The sequence below is a fragment of the Mauremys mutica genome, chromosome 25 (assembly GCF_020497125.1).
Source record: "Mauremys mutica isolate MM-2020 ecotype Southern chromosome 25, ASM2049712v1, whole genome shotgun sequence".
Taxonomy (NCBI): Eukaryota; Metazoa; Chordata; order Testudines; family Geoemydidae; genus Mauremys; species Mauremys mutica.
The window spans coordinates 13,374,800-13,382,748 of NC_059096.1; positions in this window are offsets into that span (position 1 = coordinate 13,374,800).

Here is a 7,949-nt window from a genome sequence, read left to right on the forward strand (position 1 = left end):
CCCTGAGAATGGGGATCTCAGGCTACGTCTACACTACCCGCCCGGGTCGGCGGGTAGCGTTCGACTTCTCGGAGTTCGATATATCGCGTCTCATCTAGACGTGATATATCGAACTCCGAATGCGCTCCCGTCAACTCCGGAACTCCACCACCGCGAACGGCGGTGGCGGAGTCGACGGGGGAGCCGCGGACTTCGATCCCGCGGCGTCTGGACGGGTGAGTAGTTCGAACTAAGGTAGTTCGAGTTCAGCTACGCGAATAGCGCAGCTGAACTTGCGTACCTTAGTTCGACCCCCCCGCCCAGTGTAGACCAGGCCTCAGACAATAAACAAGCCCTTGCAACTCAAGGCATGTTACAGATGTGTACACAAAAGCAGCACTGAAACGCAGCCACCTCTAAGTGCAAGGCAACAGCCAGGTAAGTCACCTGTACACAGCCCAACTGTGCGGTGTGGCAGGGCACCTCCTGTGCCTCACGGGCCTCCACGTTACTCCCTTGGGCAGTGGGAGGCCTGGAGCAAACCAATCTGACGCTGGAGGGTTTTTCTCTTCACTCCTGTTTTATTTTCCCTTCTTATATGGTGGGCCTCAGGGTAGGCCCAAGAAGTTCCCTTCAGCAAAACAACAGAACCCCCCAATGCAAACAGAAATGCTTTCCCCACCTCTTCTTCTTCTTCAAAGAGGGGACACTGCCTTCCAGCCAGAGAAAGCTTTTCCTTCCTCCTTCCCCCTGCCCTTGCCCCAGCTGCAGCCTGTCTCTCATCTCTCTCCTCCCCTCCCCTCTCTCACCAGAAACGGGGGTTTTAAAGGTCACTGGCAGCCCTTAACTGGGCTCAGGTGTCTCTAGTTAACTTGAGGTCACCCTTTTTCAGCTGGTAGGGAACAGGGCTTTCATCATTTTAGGGCTGATAGATCTGCTCTCCACCACTCTATCTTGCCCAGAATATCAGGGCAAACATTGGTTGTGAACACTGATGTGGAGCAGACAAGACCTCCATTGTTTAAGGTTTTGGTTGACAAGCTGCATGGGATCCCGTGTATCCCTCTGGGATAGATGAATGGGGAGGGCTCAGCACTGCCTGCATTTGACCCCATGGTTTCAGGGGGTCTTGGGATTTCAAACCAAACACATAGGCCATTAAGCCCTCCCCGCCTTCACCTTTCCAAAAGCTAGTTTGGGGCCCTGCATTTCATAGAATCACAGATTAGGGTTGGAAGGGACCTCAGGAGGTATCTAGTCCAACCCCCTGCTCAAAGCAGGACCAACCCCAACTAAATCATTCCAGCCAGGGCTTTGTCAAGCCTGACCTTAAAAACTTCTAAAGATGGAGATTCCACCCCCTCCCTAGGTAACCCATTCCAGAGCTTCACCACCCTCCTAGTGAAATAGTGTTTCCTGATATCCAACCTAGACCTCCCTCACTGCAACTTGAGACCATTGCTCCTTGTTCTGTCATCTGCCACCACTGAGAATGGCCAAGCTCCATCCTCTTTGGAACCTCCCTTCAGGTAGTTGAAGGCTGCTATCAAATCCCGCTTCATTCTTCTCTTCTGAAGACTAAACAATCCCATTGCAAGTGTTGAGCCCTTGGAAATTCTGGCTCTTGTCTGATGGCTCCAGCAACAAGTCAGTTCAGCCCCTCTCCCCAGAGCACCTGTTTTCAGGCTCATGAAGGCTTCCTGCTGCTCAGCTCCCCTGTCCTCATCCCCTCGCTTGTGCTTGGAAAAGTTACACTCGGTTCTCTCTCATGTACACACCCAGGATCACAGGGTGCCCTGTGGGAAAAATCTCCAGCCCAAACCCCCAGGCCTCAAGGTGGGGCACAGGTAGGGTGACCAGATGTCCCAATATTTGGGGCTTTGTCTTATATAGACACCTATTATCCCCCACCCCCTGTCCCGATTTTTCACACTTGCTGTCTGGTCACCTAGGCACAGGTAGGTTCCTTATCTCTCTCCAACCTCAGTGGGCTCCCTTCTTTGGGGCCTGCAAAGCATTCTGGGACATGCCTCGGTGATGCCAATGCCATCCAAAGGAGGCAGCTGCGGAGTCCCCAGGAGAGCACCCAGTCTGTGCAGCTGGGAGCAGGAGCCTCCTGCAGCATGGCCAACCCCACAGGTTCAAAAGTCATGGTCAGACTCCAGACTCAGGAGATTGGCCCAAAATCATGTGATTTAAAAGACCATGATATTGTGGTTTTGGGCTGTCTTTGACTGTAGATGCCCTGCCCCGTGGCAGGGTGTGGGTGAGGATCGCACTGATTTTACAGCACTGATATTACAGTGATTTTGGACCCTGCTGCAGCAGCAACCACCCCCCATATCTACCCACCCCGGTCAAGCAACAAATCTGCCCCACATCAATTCTGCCCTGCACCCTCGCAACTCTGTTCCTCCAGGGGCTCTTCACCTCCCTCTCCCAGGCTTGGGGGGTTTCAGTGGGGCCCCCTCTGCCCCTTCCAGGCTGGGGACATGTGACTCCAGGGGCTCTTCAGCTCACTTCCCAGGTGTATCCTGCTGAGGGAAGGGCATGGGGCAGAGGCCCCATCCTGTCCCCATTGCTCAAGGCTGAGCTGCTGACTCTCTGCTCCCTTTCCCTCCCTTCCTGTGAGAACTGGCTCCTGAGGGGAGGGGGTAGAGTGCTGCCTGCTTCCGGCAGCACCCACGATTGGCTGTTCTTCCCCAGCAGGCGGGGCAGTGGGGAAGGCAGCCAATCAGAGGGGGTTTCCCCCAGGCAGGGCTGGCATTGGCAGATGCATGGAGGGTCTCGCCCAGCAAACCCATGTGGTGGTGAAAAAGTTGCGAGGGCCGGTGACGCTGCTCCTGGGAGACGGCCAGTGCCTGGGCGAGGGGCCTGTGCTTTGGCCACCTGCCCCAGCTCAGGGTTGTTAGCTGTCAGAGCACAGCACAAGGGTCTCTGCTGCCGCCCTCCAGGCTGCGTCTAGACGAGGGCTGAAAGGGTGGATTAGCACACGGAGACCAGCTGTGGGACTGTAACGCGAGTTAACTGGTGGAGTTAAAGCCGAAGTTTTAACCGAACCAGCCTAGCCCCTAGTAAGGTCAGGGTGCCTTGTCCACATGAGCAGCAGCTGCCACCTTCCAGCAGCAGCCCTTTAAATCCTGAGGCCCTAGGCCAGATGGAGGCGCTGTCCATCTCGCTAGGCCAGATGGAGGCGCTGTCCATCTCGCCCCCCGCCCTTGTAAGGGTTAAGGCAGGTGTTAGTGTGGTGATGCTGGCTGGTCAGCACACCAGGGATTGAGCCAGGGACTTCCACAGCTAAATGTGTGAGCTGCTAAAGCTGCCTAAATACTGTGCCAAGCTCAGTCTGTGCACCAGGCCCTGTAACCCACGTGCATCAGCGTGTCACATTATGCCCCATGTCTTTGGGGCAGAGCCTGTCTCTCACTGTGTCTGTGCAGCACCTGCAGGACAGCACCCTGCCCTTGGCTGGGGCCTCTAGGGGTGCTGCTGCCATAGAGCTAATGAATTATAAAATAATACTAATTGGCAGGGCTGAGAGTGCTGTCTGGAGAGGATCCCAGGGCACAGAGTGCGACAGACTTCTGTTACCAATCTGCCTGAGGCGTCAGGTGATCAGGCTGAGGCTGCAGGATCGTTAGGGGAGGAGATGAAGGAGCACACCAAGGGTCTACGTTTGAAAGCTTTATTATTAAAATAACAGCGGTGAGTGCTGGGTACGCTCCCACGTCACTCGGAGGAAGAAAGAAAGTGTTAGCGCCCCAGCCCTAACCCACTTTCATACTCACACACACACTTTACCAGAGGCTGGCCAAGCCTGGGTGTAACGTAAGAAGAAGAGGGGGAAGGGTGGACGAGAGTTCTGTCCTGTGCACAGGCCGTCCAGGGTCCACTGTTGATCTCCAATTTGCTTCAGCTCTCAGGAGGGTTTTAACTCCTGGGGTCTTTTGGGGGTGTTTCGTTCAGGGACCTCTGTCCCCCGTGCTCTTTGTACCAGTCCAAACCGGCTTTCTGTGGCCTCAGTGTTTCGAAAACTCACTGGCTTCAGGACGTGAGACAGTTGTTTTCCCCCTCACTGGCCTTCACTGTCTCCCTAATTTTTGCAATCCCCTGCAGTCTGGTTCAGCTTACTTCTCTTTTCTCACAGTTGGCTGGGGTTGGGTAAGATCCAGGTACAGCTGCCGGCTGTTCGAGTGCAGTGACCTTGGACTGGAGCCGGTGTCTTATCTTCGGACTGAACTGAGGTGTTGCGTTAACCTGTTCTCTTCTCCCTTCCTCCCGCTTCGGCCTCTCGCAACCTGCAAAGGAATCTTCCACTCCACACTCACACCTTTAACCCTTCCCAAATGCCTTGCCATGCTTGCAACAGCGTTAGCAACATACAATGTTGATCTGCCTCCCTGGAGACGCCCTGAGGGAGGGGGCCATTGGGGTGTGACAAGAGGGCACTGCCATCTGTGGTGCTTCTCTTCCAGCTGCCAGCCGTGTCAGTGCCCAGTTGCTCTCCCCTGGGTGCTAACTCCCTTCACCTGCTTCTCTTTCAGAGCCTGCCCAGGGTTTGGCAAGGCCAGGGTAACCAGTGCGTATGGGTCCTGAGGTGCTACACTGGGGTCAAACCCCTTGAGCACTGCGGCACTGGGTGTTGCAAGCCGTGACTAGTGGAGAACGATGCTTGTGTCTGTAGGAGACTGGCCGCAGAGGGTGCCATGCCAGGTCAGGCAAGGGGTCCAGGCGTCCAGCTGGCCCATCTCCAGCCATGGCCAGCACCAGCTGCTTCAGAGGAAGGTGCAGAACCCCCTACTGGACAATGGTGGAATAGCCTGTCCTTAAGGGAAGTGTCTGCGTAGCCCTGTAAGGGTTGGGTCATTCTCTGAAGCAGGAGGTTTTATATCCACATTTTTGCCTCTCTCATGTAACTGTGGATGCTCTCACTAGTTAGCCATTGACATCCCACCAAGCTCCTGTCTCAGTGCAGGCAGTGGCAATGGGTTCCACAGGCTAAACCACACTTCCTTTTGGCACCTTTCAAGGAGCTGCCTTTGAGTGTCTCTGGATGTCCCGAGACAGGGTAGAGAGAAGCAGTTGATTTGCCTTAGTTTGGATCTCACGCTCATGTTCTCTAAGCTAAAGAGGACTGGTCTTTTCACACTCTCCTCATAGTGAAATCGCTCCAGGCCTCTGAGCTCTTTTGTCACCTGTCTCTGAACCTCACTTGTGCTGCGGTGTTCTTTCTGAGACGGGGTTCCTGACACTGGACACGTTAGTCCAGGTGATGGTGAACCACTGATCTATATAAAAGCATTAGAAGATTTTCAGTGTTATTTATCATCCCAGTCGTTGTGCATCTTAACACTGCCAGACCCACCGGCGGTGTATGTCGGTTCACACCAGTCCCACCGGCGGTGTGTGTCGGTTCACAACAGTCCCACTCATGGTGTGTGTTGGTTCACACTAGTCCCACTCATGATGTGTGTCAGTTCACACCAGTCCCACCGGCGGTGTGTGTCGGTTCACACCAGTCCCACCCATGGTGTGTGTCGGTTCACACCAGTCCCACAGGCCATGTGTGTCGGTTCACACCAGTCCCACCCATGGTGTGTGTCAGTTCACACCAGTCCCACAGGCGGTGTGTGTCGGTTCACACCAGTCCCACAGGCGGTGTGTGTCGGTTCACACCAGTCCCACAGGCCGTGGTGTCGGTTCACACTAGTCCCACCCATGGTGTGTGACAGTTCACACCAGTCCCACCGGCGGTGTATGTCGGTTCACATCAGTCCCACCCATGGTATGTGACAGTTCAAACCAGTCCCACAGGCAGTGTTTGTCGGTTTACACCAGTCCCACCTGTCTGTTGCAGCTGCCTCCCTGCTGCATTCCTTTTTTGTTTTCCTCTCTGTGTGGCCGCCCCTCCCGGCCATGGGGCTAGCAAAAGTCATAGCCTGGCCCTGCTCAGTGGAACGGCCTTTGCAGACTAACCGGAGCCATTGCTCTGCTCAGGTGGGGGTGGGCCCCTGCCTCCTTTGTTCAGACCTGGGCTCGGTGTAGGGGGCGCTGCCCAAGAATGCAAGACCTTATATGGCCACATAGCTGAGCATGTAAGTCATGCCTGTGACTTAGGACTAGCCCAGACACGTCTGTGCACACCTGAAGACTTTTCCCTGCTTTCTCTCCTCCCCTCTAACAAGGGGGACCAATCAAAGTTACTGGCGGGAAACTGCCTAAGTCTGCCTATATAACCAGACATTTTCTAAGCAGACCTCGGAGAAGGTCCTTGCTTTGCCACCTGGTCTGATCAGCTAGGGGTCTTTGGGAGGCCCTCTCCCCGCTCTCGTTTGTTTTTGAGAGTACCCCCATTTTTAAACTCCCCTCCCACGAACAACAAATTTTGCCTGGAGATCTCCTGATTATTGTGAACGAATTGAGTCCTCTCTGCGTCCTCTCTGTGTCCTCTGATGCTGAAACTACTGTACCTGCTTCTGCCTCCGCTGTTGTCCTGGGGATTGGTGAGAACTCTCTCTTGCAGACCCTCCCTGTTCTAGCTGCTGGCTTTTTCTTTCCCCAACAGACAGACCCAAGTTAACTCCTTGGTCTGCATCTGTAATCTGGTTCTGGTTCTGCAGCTCCTTTGCTGCTAGAAATAAACCTGTGCCTCCCTGGATTCTATCCTGGGCAGCTCACTTGCAGTTGCTCCACTGCTGCAGCCACACCCTTGGAGAACCACCCCTAGTATAAGGTGCACTCATTAGGTTAAGTTAGGTTTAGCTTTATACTCTGTAAGTTAGGCTTAGAGAATTGTTGCATTGTGTTTTGTTACTTGCTAATTTGTGTAGTCTTGGTTAAGTTAGATCATAGATAAGATTTTGCTGTGTTTTGCATAATTGTGGTTAAGTCTGTCTTTCCACTGCAACCCCACCCCCAGCTTCTTTGTGTCCCTCTGACTCCCTCCTTACAGTCTGTCTGTTCTCTGTGTCTCTCTAAGTTTAAATCTCCCTCTGCTCCACCACGTGCTCCTCTTCCCCCATCCCAATCTAGCATAAAACCCCATTGGTTACTTTTTTCCTCTCTGATACACCTCACATCCTACATTTACCCCACTGTGACACATTTTTACCTGAAATTGTTTGTTATTTAACATATTTTTCCACAACTGTTAGTTGGTTATATGCTGCTGTGACACACCTTTTTACATAGAAATTGTTAGCTACCTGTTACATTTATACCTCAGTGTTAATTGTTTACCAACTGTATTGTACCCCACTATTGAAACCCCCTATACTGTTCACCAAAAGAAACCCCTCCCCAATTGTCTACCTTAACAAACCCCACACCCCTCACTATTAAATTTTCCCTGTTTTTGCATTCTCTTAATAAAGTTTATTTTGCACCCCACCCGTGTGGTAATTGCTCCCCAAGATCCCATATACCTGCTGGCAGGGACACCACCCATGGTGTGTGTTGGTTCACACCAGTCCCACAGGCGGTGTGTGTCAGTTCACACCAGTCTCACTAGCGGTGTGTGTCAGTTCACACCAGTCCCACCCATGGTGTGTGACAGTTCACACCAGTCCCACCGGCGGTGTGTGTCAGTTCACACCAGTCCCACCCATGGTGTGTGACAGTTCACACCAGTCCCACCGGCGGTGTGTGTCAGTTCACACCAGTCCCACCGGCGGTGTATGTCGGTTCACACCAGTCCCACAGGCGGTGTGTGTCAGTTCACACCAGTCCCACAGGCGGTGTGTGTCAGTTCACACCAGTCTCACCAGCGGTGTGTGTCAGTTCACACCAGTCCCACCCATGGAGTGTGTCGGTTCACACCAGTCCCACAGGCCGTGTGTGTCGGTTCACACTAGTCCCACCCATGGTGTTTGTCAGTTTACACCAGTCCCACCCATGATGTGTGTCAGTCAGGGGCAGCTCTAGGGATTTTGCCGCCCCAAGCACGGCAGGCAGGCTGCCTCCGGCGATTT